This window comes from Scyliorhinus canicula, chromosome 23, assembly GCF_902713615.1.
Source record: "Scyliorhinus canicula chromosome 23, sScyCan1.1, whole genome shotgun sequence".
NCBI classification, from domain to species: domain Eukaryota; kingdom Metazoa; phylum Chordata; class Chondrichthyes; order Carcharhiniformes; family Scyliorhinidae; genus Scyliorhinus; species Scyliorhinus canicula.
The window spans coordinates 1,332,246-1,347,100 of NC_052168.1; positions in this window are offsets into that span (position 1 = coordinate 1,332,246).

Genomic DNA, 14,855 nt, shown 5'->3' on the forward strand with positions numbered 1-14,855 from the left:
CCGTACCAGCCACCCTGAACAGGTGCTGGAATGTGGCGACTAGGGGCTTTTCACAGTAACTTCATTTGAAGCCTACTTGTGACAATAATGAAATGAAAAATGAAATTAAATGAAAATCGCTTATTGTCACGAGCAGACTCGAATGAAGTTACTGTGAAAAGCCCCTAGTCGCCACATTCCGGCGCCTGTTCAGGGAGGCTGTTACGGGAATTGAACCGTGCTGCTGGCCTGCTTGGTCTGCTTTCAAAGCCAGTGATTTAGCCCAGTGAGCTAAACAGCCCCAATAAGCGATTTTCATTTCATTTTTTTCATTTTCTAATTCAGCACAGACCTGGTATCGAGCTTGAAACCATCCGGTACCTGTAATGTATTTATTTGCTGCCTTTACTGAGTCTTTGGGGAATTTTGTTTTGAAATGGACCAAGATAGTGAGATTTTATTGTTAAAACCTATTTAAAGTTTTTCTCATAGTGAGATTTTATTGTTAAAACCTATTTAAAGTTTTTCTCCTTCCCTGTCTCAATTCTCTGATACATTGATCTCAGAGGAAAGCAGCATTTGAACAAGTGCATTGAAGTGATCAGTACCCTTTCGAAATTGCGTTGAGCACACTGGATGAAATGAAACAAAATATAAGACATAGCAGCAGAATTAGGCCACTCGGCCCATCCAGTCTGCTCCACCATTCAATCATGGCTGAAATGAATTGCTGCCTGTTGAATTTCATACTTGGGTTGTTCATAAGGTTGCTGACATGCGAAAGGATGTGAAATGCATACTTTATCTTAACTTTATCTTAAGGACCATACTTATCTCTTTTCATTAACCTCTGGAAATATTATGTACTTACATTTCACTTCTGTATATAGACGCTATCTCTTGGCTCCAGTTGCTGATTTTTTTAAAAAGTCATAAATGTCATGTTGAAACATTAAATTGCGTTTTGTTCGAACACTGAAACCTTGATGATTATGGATGTTTTTGAGAGTTTGCTCATGTATCCCCCGTGTAAATAGGTCAATGGCAGATGGATTTGAACCCTTAGACCAATCGGCAACACCTGTGTTTCTCGGCCCTAAATACAAATCTCAAGACAGTAGGGAAAATGCAGATTGTGTCCAAATGATAAGGGAGGAAAAAATGTAAATACAAATTGTTTCCTAATCATTTATATATCCTGCGGCTAATTGTGTGTATTCCCGTACCAGCCTCTCCGAACAGGCGCCGGAATGTGGCGACTAGGGGCTTTTCACAGTAACTTCATTGAAGCCTACTCGTGACAATAAGCGATTTTCATGTGAATTTAAAAAAAATTGTTGTAAAATTAGCCGAAGTGTGTATCTAGGCTAACAAATCAGTCAAGACTCGGACTGGAGTTTGGAGGTGGCTGTATAAATCCTCTAAACTTGAAAGACATGAGCGACGAGTCAGTGAGAACCATCATCAGTACAACATGCTCGTCGTGTTAGCCTAAATTCTGACCAAGAAAGTTATCTTCCATTCGATGGTGCTGGTGGTCTATTGGATTTAGTCACAAGTTTGAAGGTTGTTGCGAAGTCTTATTGCATGACGGAACTGAAATGTTCAAAGAATGTATGTCTGATACGTAACCAACCATTGTGCTGCTGTGGGAAAAGAAAACGCGGTTTCTGATCACACATAGTGATGGCAGATGTATCAAGTAGTTTTTGCAACTGCGTGAATTGGTGTTATTGGAAGTACCAATCAAAGTTCAGTGTACACAGGGCAGCACGGTGGTGCAATGGGTTAGCCTTGCAGCCTCACTGCGCTGAGGTCCCAGGTTCAATCCCGGCTCTGGCTCACTGTCCGTGTGGAGTTTGCACATTCTCCCCGTGTTTGCGTAGGTTTCGCCCCCACAACCCAAAGATGTGCAAGGTAGGTGGATTGGCCACGCTAAATTGCCCCTTAATTGGAAAAAATAAATTGGGCATACTAAATTTATAAAAAGAAAGTTCAGTGTACACTTGTTTGGGGGGAAGGGGGCAAGAGTATATACTTGAATTATGCATACTTAAAATGTTAAATACAAAAACTGATATGAAAGGTTCATGAGTTTGGAGTCTGGTAACACATGGTATTTTAATTATCTTATAATTAAAGCTGGATTGGCTAGAATCCACACAACTTCAGTTGTGCACTTTATTCACATTTTGGTAAGAGCAGGCCTGTTAGTGTGCACTGTACCACATGTCAGGTGGTTGCACAATGTCAAAATAGCGCCACAAGTCTGTACTCTACTGGGATATCTTAAGTTAGGGAGGGTGGTGTATGAACTTAAACTATCTAACCCGTAGGATAATGTGATTGGCTGTTATTACCGTCACATTTCCTTGCACGTGCTTGCTAAAAAATTACAATGCACAAATGAAAATGATTTTTCTATCTGTCATTTTTTTTTTACAAGTAACCATATCACATGAATTTGCTTTAATTTAGAAAGCATTTCCTAACATTATTCTATAGAGGGCTGGGGAATGGGGCAACGGAGATAGGGCTGGGGAATAGGGCCACAGAGATAGGACTGGGGAATGGGGCAACGGAGATAGGACTGGGGAATGGGGCAATGGAGATAGGGCTGGGGATTGGGGCAATGGAGATAGGGCTGGGGAATGGGGCAACGGAGATAGGGCTGGGGAATGGAGCAACGGAGATAGGGCTGGGGAATGGGGCAACGGAGATAGGACTGGGGAATGGGGCAACGGAGATAGGACTGGGGAATGGAGCAACGGAGATAGGGCTGGGGAATGGGGCAACGGAGATAGGACTGGGGAATGGGGCAACGGATATTGGGCTGGGGAATGGGGCAACGGAGATAGGGCTGGGGAATGGGGCAATGGAGATAGGGCTGGGGAATGGAGCAACGGAGATAGGACTGGGGAATGGGGCAACGGAGATAGGACTGGGGAATGGGGCAATGGAGATAGGGCTGGGGAATGGAGCAACGGAGATAGGACTGGGGAATGGGGCAATGGAGATAGGGCTGGGGAATGGGCCACAGAGATAGGACTGGGGAATGGGGCAATGGAGATAGGGCTGGGAATGGGCCACAGAGATAGGGCTGGGGAATAGGCCACAGAGATAGGACTGGGGAATGGGGCAATGGAGATAGGGCTGGGGAATGGGGCAATGGAGATAGGGCTGGGGAATGGGGCAACGGATATTGGGCTGGGGAATTGGGCAATGGAGATAGGGCTGGGGAATGGGGCAACGGATATTGGGCTGGGGAATGGGGCAACGGAGATAGGGCTGGGGAATTGGGCAATGGAGATAGGGCTGGGGAATGGGGCAATGGAGATAGGGCTGAGGAATGGGGCAATGGAGATAGGGCTGAGGAATGGGCCACAGAGATAGGACTGGGGAATGGGGCCACAGAGATAGGACTGGGGAATGGGGCAATGGAGATAGGACTGGTGAATGGGGCAATGGAGATAGGGCTGGGGAATGGGGCAATGGAGATAGGGCTGGGGAATTGGGCAATGGAGATAGGGCTGGGGAATCGGGCAAAGGAGATAGGACTGGGGAATGGGGCAATGGAGATAGGACTGGGGAATGGGGCAACGGAGATAGGACTGGGGAATGGGGGCAGTGGAGATAGGGCTGGGGACTGGGGCAACAGAGATAGGGCTGGGGAATGGGGCAAAGGAGATAGGACTGGGGAATGGGGCAATGGAGATAGGACTGGGGAATGGGGCAACGGAGATAGGACTGGGGAATGGGGGCAGTGGAGATAGGGCTGGGGACTGGGGCAACAGAGATAGGGCTGGGGAATGGGGCAACGGAGATACGACTGGGGAATGGGGCTAGGGGAGGGGGGTGGGGGATGGAGATGGGGCTGGGGGATGGAGATGAGGGATGGGGGTGGGGCTGGCGGATGGGGGAGGGGATGGGGCTGGGGGTATGGAGATTGGGGCCTAATAATCCAACACAGTGGGTTGAACGTTATGGCGTGCTGAGTCCATTTTAAGTCTATGGTATTTAAAAGCTGGTTTGCAGCAGTCACTATCCTGCAGGTGGAGCTAACCACGCGGTTAGAAACTGCACATGAGCATTTCAGAATTTAAAACAGGTGATACATTCTGTTGCTATATTCAAAATGAGGTGAAAATGGTGCTCAACACCTGGATGCACGGTGTTACCTGCAATTCGGTCTCAAAATTATACTACGCTGTGATCGTTCTGACAATTGACTGAGCAAATACCTGTGGCAACCCCAAGAACAATATAGTGAGGGAATGATATGGAAATTGCTGCTCTCCTACACTGACCAAAATTAATCCACGAGACCACATAGAGTCAGAGAATGGTTGCAGCACAGAAAGAGGCCATTTGGCCCATCATGTACATGCTGGCTCTACAAGAGCAGCTTGTCTAGTTCCGCTCCCTGATTTCCACATAGCATTGCAATTTCTGATAATTGTCCAATTTCCATCTGAAAGCCATGATGAATCTGCCTATGCCACATGTTCACAGGGCCGGCCCAAGGCACCGGCAACTCGGGCAGTCGCCCGGGGCGCCATGTGCTAGGGGGCGCCAGAGACTCGGGTCCCGCGCATGCGCAGTTGGGCCGGTGCCAACCAGCGCATGCGCGGTGGCCGCCCTCCCCTTGGGCGGCCCCCTCCGCGCCCCGCCCCTCTCCGTCCCCTCCGCCTCGCCCCCCCCCCCGCCTCCGCCCCCCCCCCCCCCCCCCCCCCCCCCCCCCCCCCCCCGTGATCGGGATCCCATCGCAGCGTGGTGAGAAACCCGGCCCGCTCCCGTTGCAGTGACCGGGATCCCATCGCAGCGTGGTGAGAAACCCGGCCCGCTCCCGTTGCAGTGATCCCATCGCAGCGTGGTGAGAAACCCGGCCCGCTCCCGTTGCAGTGATCGGGATCCCATCGCAGCGTGGTGAGAAACCCGACCCGCTCCCGTTGCAGTGATCCCATCGCAGCGTGGTGAGAAACCCGGCCCGCTCCCGTTGCAGTGATCGGGATCCCATCGCAGCGTGGTGAGAAACCCGGCCCGCTCCCGTTGCAGTGATCCCATCGCAGCGTGGTGAGAAACCCGGCCCGCTCCCGTTGCAGTGATCCCATCGCAGCGTGGTGAGAAACCCGGCCCGCTCCCGTTGCAGTGATCGGGATCCCATCGCAGCGTGGTGAGAAACCCGACCCGCTCCCGTTGCAGTGATCCCATCGCAGCGTGGTGAGAAACCCGGCCCGCTCCCGTTGCAGTGATCGGGATCCCATCGCAGCGTGGTGAGAAACCCGGCCCGCTCCCGTTGCAGTGATCGGGATCCCATCGCAGCGTGGTGAGAAACCCGGCCCGCTCCCGTTGCAGTGATCCCATCGCAGCGTGGTGAGAAACCCGGCCCGCTCCCGTTGCAGTGACCGGGATCCCATCGCAGCGTGGTGAGAAACCCGACCCGCTCCCGTTGCAGTGATCCCATCGCAGCGTGGTGAGAAACCCGGCCCGCTCCCGTTGCAGTGATCGGGATCCCATCGCAGCGTGGTGAGAAACCCGGCCCGCTCCCGTTGCAGTGATCGGGATCCCATCGCAGCGTGGTGAGAAACCCGGCCCGCTCCCGTTGCAGTGATCGGGATCCCATCGCAGCGTGGTGAGAAACCCGGCCCGCTCCCGTTGCAGTGATCCCATCGCAGCGTGGTGAGAAACCCGGCCCGCTCCCGTTGCAGTGATCCCATCGCAGCGTGGTGAGAAACCCGGCCCGCTCCCGTTGCAGTGATCGGGATCCCATCGCAGCGTGGTGAGAAACCCGGCCCGCTCCCGTTGCAGTGACCGGGATCCCATCGCAGCGTGGTGAGAAACCCGGCCCGCTCCCGTTGCAGTGATCGGGATCCCATCGCAGCGTGGTGAGAAACCCGGCCCGCTCCCGTTGCAGTGATTGGGATCTCATCGCAGCGTGGTGAGAAACCCGGCCCGCTCCCGTTGCAGTGACCGGGATCCCATCGCAGCGTGGTGAGAAACCCGGCCCGCTCCCGTTGCAGTGATCCCATCGCAGCGTGGTGAGAAACCCGGCCCGCTCCCGTTGCAGTGATCGGGATCCCATCGCAGCGTGGTGAGAAACCCGGCCCGCTCCCGTTGCAGTGATCCCATCGCAGCGTGGTGAGATGTCCTTCTCCTCCCCAACATTGTCCTTCACCATCTCCTCCCCAACATTGTCCTTCCCCTTCTCCTCCCCAACATTGTCCTTCACCTTCTCCTCCCCAACATTGTCCTCCCCAACATTGTTCTTCACCATCTCCTCCCCAACATTGTCCTTCACCATCTCCTCCCCAACATTGTCCTTCCCCTTCTCCTCCCCAACATTGACCTCCTCCTCCCCAACATTGTCCTCCTCCTCCCCAACATTGTCCTTCACCTTCTCCTCCCCAACATTGTCCTTCACCTTCTCCTCCCCAACATTGTCCTTCACCATCTCCTCCCCAACATTGTCCTTCACCTTCACCTCCCCAACATTGTCCTTCACCTTCTCCTCACCAACATTGTCCTTCACCTTCACCTCCCCAACATTGTCCTTCACCGTCTCCTCCCCAACATTGTCCTTCACCTTCTCCTCCCCAACATTGTCCTCCCCCTTCTCCTCCCCAACATTGTCCTTCACCATCTCCTCCCCAACATTATCCTTCACCTTCTCCTCCCCAACATTGTCCTTCTCCTCCCCAACATTGTCCTCCCCCTTCTCCTCCCCAACATTGTCCTCCCCCTTCTCCTCCCCAACATTGTCCTTCACCTTCTCCTCCCCAACATTGTCCTTCACCATCTCCTCCCCAACATTGTCCTCCCCCTTCCCCTCCCCAACATTGTCCTTCACCATCTCCACCCCAACATTGTCCTCCCCCTTCTCCTCCCCAACATTGTCCTTCCCCTCCCCAACATTGTCCTCCCCCTTCTCCTCCCCAACATTGTCCTTCACCTTCTCCTCCCCAACATTGTCCTTCACCATCTCCTCCCCAACATTGTACTTCACCATCTCCTCCCCAACATTGTCCTTCACCATCTCCTCCCCAACATTGTCCTCCCCTTCTCCTCCCCAACATTGTCCTTCACCTTCACTTCACCAACATTGTCCTTCACCATCTCCTCCCCAACATTGTCCTCCCCCTTCTCCTCCCCAACATTGTCCTTCACCTTCTCCTCCCCAACATTGTCCTTCACCTTCACCTCCCCAACATTGTCCTCCCCCTTCTCCTCCCCAACATTGTCCTTCTCCTCCCCAACATTGTCCTTCACCATCTCCTCCCCAACATTGTCCTCCCCCTTCTCCTCCCCAACATTGTCCTTCTCCTCCCCAACATTGTCCTTCACCTTCCCAACATTGTCCTCCCCCTTCTCCTCCCCAACATTGTCCTTCACCTTCTCCTCCCCGACATTGTCCTTCACCTCCCCAACATTGTCCTTCACCTCCCCAACATTGTCCTTCACCTTCTCCTCCCCAACGTTGTCCTTCACCTTCTCCTCCAACATTGTCCTTCTCCTCCCCAACATTGTCCTTCACCATCTCCTCCCCAACATTGTCCTTCCCCTTCTCCTCCCCAACATTGTCCTTCACCTTCCCCTCCCCAACATTGTCCTTCACCATCTCCTCCCCAACATTATCCTTCTCCTCCCCAACGTTGTCCTTCACCTTCTCCTCCCCAACATTGTCCTTCACCTTCTCCTCCCCAACATTGTCCTTTACCGTCTCCTCCCCAACATTGTCCTTCACCGTCTCCTCCCCAACATTGTCCTTCACCGTCTCCTCCCCAACATTGTCCTTCACCATCTCCTCCCCAACATTGTCCTTCACCATGTCCTCCCCAACCTTGTCCTTCACCTTCTCCTCCCCAACATTGTCCTCCTCCTCCCCAACATTGTCCTCCCCCTTCTCCTCCCCAACATTGTCCTTCACCTTCTCCTCCCCAACATTGTCCTTCACCTCCTCCCCCCAACATTGTCCTTTACCGTCTCCTCCCCAACATTGTCCTTCACCGTCTCCTCCCCAACATTGTCCTTCACCATCTCCTCCCCAACATTGTCCTTCACCTTCTCCTCCCCAACCTTGTCCTTCACCTTCTCCTCCCCAACATTGTCCTTCACCTTCTCCTCCCCAACATTGTCCTCCTCCTCCCCAACATTGTCCTCCCCCTTCTCCTCCCCAACATTGTCCTTCACCATCTCCTCCCCAACATTGTCCTTCACCTTCTCCTCCCCAACCTTGTCCTTCACCTTCTCCTCCCCAACATTGTCCTTCACCTTCTCCTCCCCAACATTGTCCTCCTCCTCCCCAACATTGTCCTCCCCCTTCTCCTCCCCAACATTGTCCTTCACCTTCACCTCCCCAACATTGTCCTTCGCCTCCCCAACATTGTCCTCCCCCTTCTCCTCCCCAACATTGTCCTTCACCATCTCCTCCCCAACATTGTCCTTCACCTTCTCCTCCCCAACATTGTCCTTCACCATCTCCTCCCCAACATTGTCCTTCACCATCTCCTCCCCAACATTGATCTTCACCTTCTCCTCCCCAACATTGTCCTTCACCATCTCCTCCCCAACATTGTCCTTCACCATCTCCTCCCCAACATTGTCCTTCACCTTCACCTCCCCAACATTGTCCTTCACCATCTCCTCCCCAACATTGTCCTTCACCTTCACCTCCCCAACATTGTCCTTCACCTTGCTGACAAAACTACGTAAAGAATACAATTTCAAAAATACCTTCCCCTGCACTGAATTTGCAATTTTCTAATGTGTCTTATCCTATAACATAATAGAATACTTTTAAGGGGCTGGTTAACTCAGTTCTCTAGATGGCTAGTGTGTGGTTCAGGAATGTGTCAGGTGGGTTTGTTCCCTTTCCAACTGAGGTAGACTTGGGTCTGCCCCCTCACCCTGCCCCCTCACCCTGCCCCCTCACCCTGCCCCTGAGAGTAGAAGACAGTGGCAAACCACCACCGAAAAACAGCTGGGCAAACGGTTCAGGATGAAACATCAGACAATGAGCCAGATGATCCAAGAAAATTATTCACCTGTGGAAGGATTCCGATTCAAGGCAACAAGTTATTAATCAGAAAACTAAGAGGAGGAGTTGGTCATCGGTTCTAGGTCTTGATCGGCTGCGCGTGGAGCAGATGGTTCCTCATGTGGGAGAATCTAGAACTAGGGGGTCACTGTTTAAAAATAAGTGGGCATCCACTTTGGTGAGGCAGAATTCTTTCTGCTCACTAGTCTCTGGAACTCTCTTCCTCAAGAGGCAGTGGAAGCAAGGGCAGCACGGGGGCGCAGTGGCTAGCACTGCTGCCACACGGTGCTGAGGTCCCAGGTTCAATCCCGGCTCTCGGTCACTGTCCATGTGGAGTTTGCACATTCTCCCCGTGTTTGCGTGGGTTTCACCCCACAACCCAAAGATGTGCAGGGTAGGTGGATTGGCCACGCTAAATTGCCCCTTAATTGGAAAAAATGAATTGGGTACTCTGAATTTAAATACACCTATAATAGTCATTTAGTCTATCGGTGCATTTCGTTCTTCCAGCCTAGAGCTTTCTCTACCTTGAGAACAGTATTTTTCTAACCCTGCTACCAGTCCACATGAGTTGTTTACCGACTTTAGAACATTTGTTACTTTATAGGAACAATGCTGCCTGACCTATGTGTTTCCAGCATTTTCTCTTTTATATTTCCCATTTCTAGCATCTGCAGTATTTTGATTTTGTAACTTAAGTTTGAAAGTGTATAGTCTGGCCTGTGAAACAATCCATGAATTTTACAAGCATGACAGTGTGATTTTATTTATAAAATGGTTGGGCAGATAGTTTTTTTTCTGGGGTGCTTTGTGTTGATTATGGCACATGTGGATGTTATGTATTCTCATTGTTAGGAGTGATTTTGAAAATCATTTGTTTTTGCAATGTGAACGAAACATTTTTAAATTTAGTGTCACAATTGACCTTAGGGATGTAAACTCCTGACCTTGAGGCTGATGCATCCTTGCTGTGTATTCTATATTTGGACAGCAGCATGTTTACCGGCTGCTATTCTCCTCTGAGGTTTAAGTGCTGTGCACAGATTATGGTTTTGCATAGTCCGTTCTGAACGTATCTGTAAATTTAAATTACTGTATAATTTTAAAACAGTCGTGAATTATGTTGGGGATTTTCCCGAGTTTACTACTGGGAATTTAAAAAAAAATCTCTCTTTTGATTTCTTCTGAAAGTGGTGCCCTGCATTCGTTTTTAAATGGGCAGCAGGAGCTGAACAACTTTTGGCATCTCTTGCAACTCAGTGACTTGAGTGCAGATAAAAGATACTAACTTGCTTCGCTGCTCTCTGACTTAGCTTCTGGGTGATCTGGCTCAGCCATTGGTGGATATTTAAAGACCGGGGGCCAAGGGTGATGTTGTAGTGACACGCAAATGGAAAACTTTTCAAGCTTGGAGCTTTCTGTCTGCTGTTAGGAGATAGTTTCTGGTATAATTAAGCACAAAACTACCACAATCGCAAGGGTTTTATTCTGAATCTGGTGTTTCCAAAAAGACCAATTAAAGTGTTTAATCTTGTAATCTTGATGCTTACAGATCCCAGTGGCTTTCTTCTGTTTGTGTGAAGCTCCACTGGCAGCTCGGTAGCATAGTGGTTAGCACTGACACTTCACAGCGCCAGGGTCCCAGGTTCGATTCCCCGCTGGGTCACTGTGTGGAGTCTGCACGTTCTCCCCGTGTCTGCGAGGGTTTCCTCCGGATGCTCCGGTTTCCTTCCACAGTCCAAAGACATGCAGGTTAGGTGGATTGGCCGTGGTAAATTGCCCTTGGTGTCCAAAAAGGTTAGGAGGGGTTATTGGGTTACGGGGATAAGGTTGAAGTGAGGGCTTAAGTGGGTCGGTGCAGACTCGATGGGCCGAATGGCTTCCTGCACTGTATGTTCTATGTTCACTGACATACATTTAAAAAAATATATATTTTTATTTGAGGCATTTCAATTACCCACTGACGTACATTTGATAGTTGGGGGTCAAGGTGTATTCTATGGAACTTCAATTTCTAAACTAATGTTAAACAGACCATAAGACCATAAAACAGAGGAGCAGAATTAGGCAACTCGGCTCACCGAGTCTGCTCCGCCATTTAATCATGGCTGATATTTTCTCATCCCCATTCTCCTGCCTTCTCTCCATAACCCATGATCCCCTTATTAATTAAGAACCTATCTATCTCTGTCTTAAAGACACTCAGTGATTTTGCCTCTACAGCCTTCTGCGGCAAAGCGCTCCACAGATTCACCAGCCTCTGGCTGAAGAAATTCCTCCTCATCTCCGTTTCAAAGGATCGTCCCTTTAGTCTGAGATGGTGTCCTCTGCTTCTAGTTTTTCCTACAAGTGGAAACATCCTCTCCACGTCCACTATCTTGTAAGTTTCAATAAGGTCCACAGGAAGTGGAGTGTGGCAGGATCGTTTTTCTCTTCAGTCTGTGTTAGATTTTATTAGTCTGTTCAGCATCTGGAAATCACAGAATGGTCGGGCTCCGAGATTTTCATTCTTTAGTACAGATTTCTGAAATTACATTATAAAAACAACTATATTTGTGGTTCCTATGCTCAGCAGGAGAGATTTGCACTCCACCTGTTTCTAATCTCTGGCATTAATTTCAAATGGTGAGAGATACTAAACCTACAGGTTCTGAAACTGGCATTGATGAATCCATAGATACAGAGCCAGAAAACTAGCAAAACAGCAGCTTCAGAAAATAATAATCTTTATTATTGTCACAAGTAGGCTTACATTAATACGGCAATAAAGTTACTGTGAAAATCCCCTAGTCGCCACACTCCGGCGCCTGTTCGGGTACACAGAGGGAGAATTCAGAATGTCCAATTCACCTAACAAGTACGTCTTTCGGGACTTGTGGGAGGAAACCGGAGCACCCGGAGGAAACCCACGCAGACACGGGGAGAACCTGCAGACTCCGCACTGACAGTGACCCAGGCCGGGAATCGAACCCTAGAGCTGTGAAGCAACAATGCTAACCACTGTGCTACCGTGCCACCCAAAAGAAAAACTGACATAGGCCCATGTACGTCCTTGAGTATAGTTCTAATGTTAGGTTGCTGTACTAAAAGTGTAATGGGAACATGAGTGTGTTTTAACTTCAGTGTTTCCCTCCCCTGCTACTGCTACCACTGAAAAAAACGAGCAGCAATACCATCAGAGCACCAATGCATCGCAAGCTTCCTTCTAAATCGCATTATTCTTCAACCTATATTACTGGATCCGTCTTCCGGAATTTTCCAAGTACCATTGTAGGAGTATCATTACCACCAAGATGTGCAGCAGTTGAAGGTGAAGGTCTCCAAATTAAAATCTAATGCTCGTGTTGGAGGCGAAGAGCACAATAAGTATTGGAAAGGAAATGGCATTGAAGGCAAAGAAGGCTATATTGGATCTCAGACTCATTTCTCCCAGCTTCCATACTCCTCGCCTCGATCCTGCTGCGTAAGCATGTTTTAAATAATTAATTATACAACATTTCAATAAAAATAGACATTTAAAATATTAAACAGATGATCAAAGATTAAGTGAAGCTGTTGCATTTTTATTTCTGAAAGAAACACAAAATAGACGAAAGCTTACCTGAAGTTTGAATAAATATAAATGTTTATCACTTATTTCTTATTTGGAGGTAGTTTAATAACCGCTAATATTTTCTGAAACATCATGAAGCCCTCGATGTTTAAAAATAGATTTTGAAGTGTAAATCATTTAAAATATGCATATTAAACTATTTCCAATATTGAAAAGTTAACATTATGGTTTGCAACCAATCTAATTAAATGTTGGGGGTGGGAAGGATATCACATTATCTACTTGCCATAGTCCATTGCTTCTTATCTCTGCCCCTGTAGTTATAGCAGGGGATTGAATGTTCATATTGGACCCTTGGGTGTGTGTTTCAGCAAGTCATTCTAGGATCATGTTTGCACTGGATGGAATGGGTGGGTTGACAGAGGAAAAACACCTTCACAAAGAATGGAAATATGCATGCTACCTGCTTGATGTTTTGTGTGGTATCATCAAATTGTGAGGTATCATTAATGTACAAACCCATCAGATCTTTAAGAAAATATGGAATTTCTGGTTTAATGGATGGAGGGAAAGATGATTCTGAAACTGGTACTAAATTTGATTGAGTGGACACCCAAGTTCATAAGATACAGGAGCAGAATCAGTCCATTCAGCCCATAGAATCATAGCTGATATGTTCCTCACCTACCTACACTGTTACAGACCAAGAGCTGGTTTGCGAAATTAGCCAGAGCGTCTCCTCCCTAGAATACATGACCTAGGAGTGGGAGTAGACAATTTAGCCTCCCGAGCCTAATGCCCTCTGTGATGATGGCTGATCCCATCATGTCCTCAAGTCTGCTACCTCTTATTCTAAGATTATGCCCTCTCGTTTTAGAATGCCCCACAAGAGGAAGCATCAGCTCCACGTCTACTTTATCCGTACCCTTTAGCATCTTGTGCACCTTACAGTGATGCCAGAGCCAAAGCTACTCTGAATTTGTCTCTCTGTTGGATGCCGAAGACGATGTATTTGATGCACTGCCGCCTCACACCGGCAGGCACCCGGGTTCAGTTCCAGCCTCGGGTGACTGTGGAATTTGCACATTCTCCCCGTGTCTGCGTGGGTTTCCTCCGGGTGCTCCGGTTTCTTTCCACAGTCCAAAGATGTGCAGGTTAGGTGGGTTGACCATGTTAAATTGCTCCTTAGTGTCCCAAAACATGCCTTCAGTTCCCACATGTACACTGATGACACTCAACTCTATTTCACCAATTCCTTTGACCCCTCCACTGTTTCTAAACTGTCATACTGTTCGTCAAAAATCTAGTACTGATTAAGCAGATATACGGGGAAGCTGGAAACCATAGTCACTGGGCCCTGCCATAAAATTTCTTCCTAGCCATCAACAAACCCACAACCTCTACCACCTAGGAGGACAAGGGCAACATATATCTGGGAATGCCACCAGCTGCAAGTTCTTTTTCAAATCCCACATCATCTTGACATGGAACTATATTGCCGTTCCTTCATTGTCATTCAAATGTCTGCCTGTGTGCTAACTCGCACCAAGTCCTGTTCACCTATCTCCCTTGTACTAGCTGACCAATGTTGGCTCCCAGTTGAGAAATGCCATTGGTGACTGTCTCTTCAGCAGCCTGTGGGTCAGGGGTTAGAGCTCTTCCAAGTACAGGGTTAATTTGACCTGTGCTTGCTCCCCATTTTGACCTGAGGCCTTTTGACCCTGCTATTGAGTTCTTCCTCTGCAGCCTTGTTCCCGGACCTCCATCGTCTGCTCTGGCTGTTTCTATTCCCCCCTCCTCCTTATTCCATGGCGCTTTAGTGGCCAGTCTGTGGTGCTCCTTGTGTTGTGCCCCCTCCTAGAGGCACTAGAGGGAGCACGGGAGAGCTATAAATACAGAGGGACAGGAAGTGAGGGCACACTTCACGGAAGGGTGAACTGGTAGCAAGACACAGACACAGGCAGGCAACATTTGAGGTAGCTTTCAGTTAAGCTCTGAAGACAGAACGAAAACCACAATAAAACATCTACTCCAACTTTGAGACTACGAGCTTTATTAAGACACAAGGAACAACACACTTGGAAAAAGCACCCTCACGGCCATGCCTCCACCATATCCCAGTAATCCCAATATTCACCTCCATCTTTCCTGATGTGTCTGGGCATAGAACATACAGTGCAGAAGGAGGCCATTCGACCCATCGAGTCTGCACCGACCTACTTAAGCCCTCACTTCCACCCTATCCCTGTTACCCAATAACCCATCCTAACCTTTTTGGACACTTAAGGG